This window comes from Papilio polytes, unplaced genomic scaffold, assembly GCF_000836215.1.
Source record: "Papilio polytes unplaced genomic scaffold, Ppol_1.0 DF823399.1, whole genome shotgun sequence".
Classification (NCBI taxonomy): Eukaryota; Metazoa; Arthropoda; class Insecta; order Lepidoptera; family Papilionidae; genus Papilio; species Papilio polytes.
Genome location: NW_013525805.1, coordinates 1,863,654 through 1,867,753, shown reverse-complemented (window position 1 = coordinate 1,867,753; position 4,100 = coordinate 1,863,654).

The following is a 4,100-nucleotide window of genomic DNA, read 5'->3' as shown; positions in this document are numbered from 1 at the left end:
GACGCTGGTCCAGTAAGGGTTGATTACTTCAAACATATCTTTGAATTTCTTCCCCAATATGTGTACGTTGCAACACGATGTTTTCCTTCACCGTAAGAACCTCAGGTAAATTATGTACATATGAAATTCGAAAAATTGAAAATCACATTGGTGCATAGCGGGATTCCAGCCCAGGACCTATATATTACAAGTCATGTGCTTAAACACCCGATTCAGCTACGTATGTATTAGTAAAATTTAAATACCTGGAAGACTAGCCGCCGTCCTTCTCGGCCGAGGCCTGTACGGAGCCATCTCGTTGTAATCCGAATAACGAGATGAGGGAGGCAACTGAAACAAAACAATCATTAAGATCAGATTTCGTTATTTCTAAAACTGCAATAACATGGCCGCGATATTTGCTAGGTTAAACACTATTGTTTAGAGCAAAAAACGATAGAATACCACAGTAGAGTCATATGAAATATATATTTTATTCATCGATTAACATTACGGGCAGCAGTTCAATTAACTCTCCTATATGCCAATACAAACATGACATTCTTCATGGCACCAAGTATACAAACATAAAGGTATGAAAATTTTATTTAACTATAGGCTGTAATCAAATGAATAAATAACTGAAAATAAGTCGCATCGTTTGCCACGGATTTTTAAAAGAAATAGTACAGGATTCTGTACGAAATAATACCAAAGATCAAGACCAACACGCACCTGTTTGGTCGGCAGCTGAGGTAACTGCACGACTGAGGAGCGGCGCTTGTTGACGATATTCTCGTACTCGGTGGAGGTAAGTCCGTAGCCATCGTCGAACAAGTACCGGCTGTCCCACGGCCGCGCCTCGTACGACCCGTAGGGGTAGCTACTAGAGTCATAGTACTCCTCGTAGCTTGGCTGATGTGATAAATGCGAATGGTCCCTGCAAAAATTAATCATCTTTCTAATATTATAAATGCAAAGGTTGGATGGATGTTTAAGTTTGTAGACTAAACTGCTGAAAGGATCTAGATAAAATTTGGCAGAGATGTAGAGGATAGTCTAGAAGAATACATAGTCTACTTACTATTTTTTTAATTTCACGCGGTTGAATTCGTAAGCAACAGTTAGTTAATTAATAAAGTAATTGATGATTGTAAGCGGTAATGTAAAGATTTAGAAGCAAGAAGAGTGCCCCAAGATAACGTCAAATAGAAGTCTATATTCTGCCTCCGAAAGAAGTAAATTAGAGCGGTTACAAACGTAAAAATTAGGGGATCAAATTTGGTTGTGTTTTTAATTGATTTTACAGGTATTCCAAAGAATTTGGATGTTGGTGATGACATGATTTAACGTTGTACAAGTATTTTGGCTGTGAATACTGTTGAGAATGACATTTTAGTTGCCAGCTTCACCTGTCTACTTATCTATAATTTTACTAATGACTTAAATTACTGTTGGAATAAGTATATATTAATTTCTACCTTATGTGCGTGCTAGTGGTGTAGACGTCATACCCGTAGCCCATGTTGTCGTCATACAAAGTATTCTGACGCTCTAAGCTCGGCCTCCGCTGCTCCTCTATAATTAAAATAAAACATATTGTTTATGATCATTCTGTATACAGATTTTACGTGCATTACAAGTGTTAAGAAGATCGGCACTACACTAGATCATTGCCATACACGTCACATCACTATGACATCTGTCAATATCAATGTCAATCTGAAGATTTAACGATAAGCGCTATTCTGGCGGAAATCAGTAGACTTGAGTATTGAACTAGATTTACTTTGTTACAATTACATTAATGTCTAAACCAAGGTAGCTAAAGCGTGGTTTTAACTTTTTTCTTTCTCTAGATCGGTGTATACCTATACCATTATTCGAATATATCGATGTATGTGTATTGTTAATATATTTACCTCCTGATTGCCAATCCGTCGCTGTTCGCCAGGAATACGCAGACTCCACGCTCGCCTGTGCGTGCATCTGCGACCATGTTTCTATCCTGAAAATTATAAATAAATATTTAAAACAATTTCGTTTGAATAATTAAATTAAATTTGAAAATTCAGTTCGGACACGCATTTCAAGAATGTATTCAACCAAAAACACTAACGAATAATAGTTAAATGTAGCTGGGAAAACGGCCATAAAAGTCATAAAGTTGTCTTTGCTAAGCGACTGTTAACTAATTACAACAATAAAAGGTCAAAGAAATATAAAAGATAGTAACCTATTGGTTCTCGGCTGGCTGTTATAATACAAGGGATCGGTGTCGCCATGCATGTGGTATTCCTCCCGCTCGTACGAATTCTCCCGAGACGCCTCCAACGACCTCTGGAAATAAAACGGATAATATTTCACTTACCATAATAAGATACATTCACTTGAGACATGTCCACAAAGGTCCATAAAACCACATGTTAATATAATTAATTGTATTTAAATAAATTGTCAAAAGGTATCAATAAATCAGATTTACATGTTTATATTTTATTTTGTGACACTGTTTATTTTATAGCAAAAGATGGAGCTTATTAAAATTGAATACCTGGAATAATTATTTGTGTAAAATGTTTTATAACAAGAACACGAGGTGGCGTACTAAACTTGAGTACTAACAGTACCTTTTAAAGAAATTACCGGTGAGAAAATGTTGTTTGTGTCTAAATATTTCTTAAATGTCTTGGGGTGCACTATTGCATCGTTTAATATCTAGTTTGTGACGTATACGAAAGTAACAAGCAGAACCCAAGTGTGTATCCAAGCACTTGCGGAAATGTAATAATCGCAATAAAATCCTAACTGACGACTATGTAAGTAGATAATTATGATAACACACTTCAAATTATTTATCTAGTAATGGTGACTATATTCACTGATAGAAAGTATCCAGTTTATGAAATAAACGGAATTCTCGCTACGATAGGATTTTTTCATAAAAATTTAGCTGACGACACAGTAGAATCTGAAGGAAATCGACGTTGACGAACAAGTAACTAAAATTCATATTGTCTGGAGACTTAGGATCGGCAGAAGAAGAACAAAATAACGTTACTTAAACAAAACTTGACTGTAGATGAACATTATTCGTGTCAAATAAGAATGTGCAAAACTGATCTCGGCTATTCAAACAAAAAGTTATTTCATATTAGCGAGGAATCATAGACATTCGTAGAACGACACCTTTGACTTAATTATCATATGTGTGACTGTCGATTGTTTCGAAAATCGAGTATAAGTCGAGCATCCCCATAAAATTTAATAGGAATTAAAGCAAGACTAAACGAATGTGCGATAGTTTAGTTTCAGATGGACATATGCTTTTATTTTGGACTTTGCACAGTGTATTTTTACCTGTGGCGTATGTATCTGATGCGCTGCACTCCTGAACTGAGACGCGCTGCAGTTGGCATGTTGGCCCACCGGGTAGTTGAGGTCCGACGTGTAGTCGGAATCTTCCGAGTAGCCCGCTAGAACAATTCAAATACAGTCTTCAGCTTATAGTAATATGGCATAATGGTATACAAACTTTATGAATACTCGCAATTTCGCACGAAACTCGGAACTTGTTTAGAGGTATCCGCTGGCACGTTTACAGTGAACAAGGGGAGATCTGTGATTGTAGTTAACAACGAGCCTCCGTAAAGTTTGAACAGTATCAATACAAACAATAACTGCGAATAGAGACGACACGATGGTGAATCATGGCGTAAGCTATGTACATAAAGGCAAAAGATTTTAAGTTTATTCGGATAATAAAACCATAATTGCACAAATTTTATGGAACACCGTTAAGTTAGAGCTCAAATATCTGTCAACATTTTTATGATGATTCAGAAATGATTACAGAAATTTGAACTTAAATACCTAACACACATAGCATAAATTCTATAACAATAAAAAGACTAAAGAGTTTAACAAATTATAGAGTAGGCATTTAACCCGATATTTGAATATTAATTCGCACTACGCGGCTACGAAGGATGCTACCTTCGTCATTTAACATGTATATTACTAACTACATCCGTAGAACTTTGAAAATCTTTACTAACCTTCACATTCAGTAAATCATGGACAAAACACGAGTACTATACTTCACATAATTCCAAATAGAC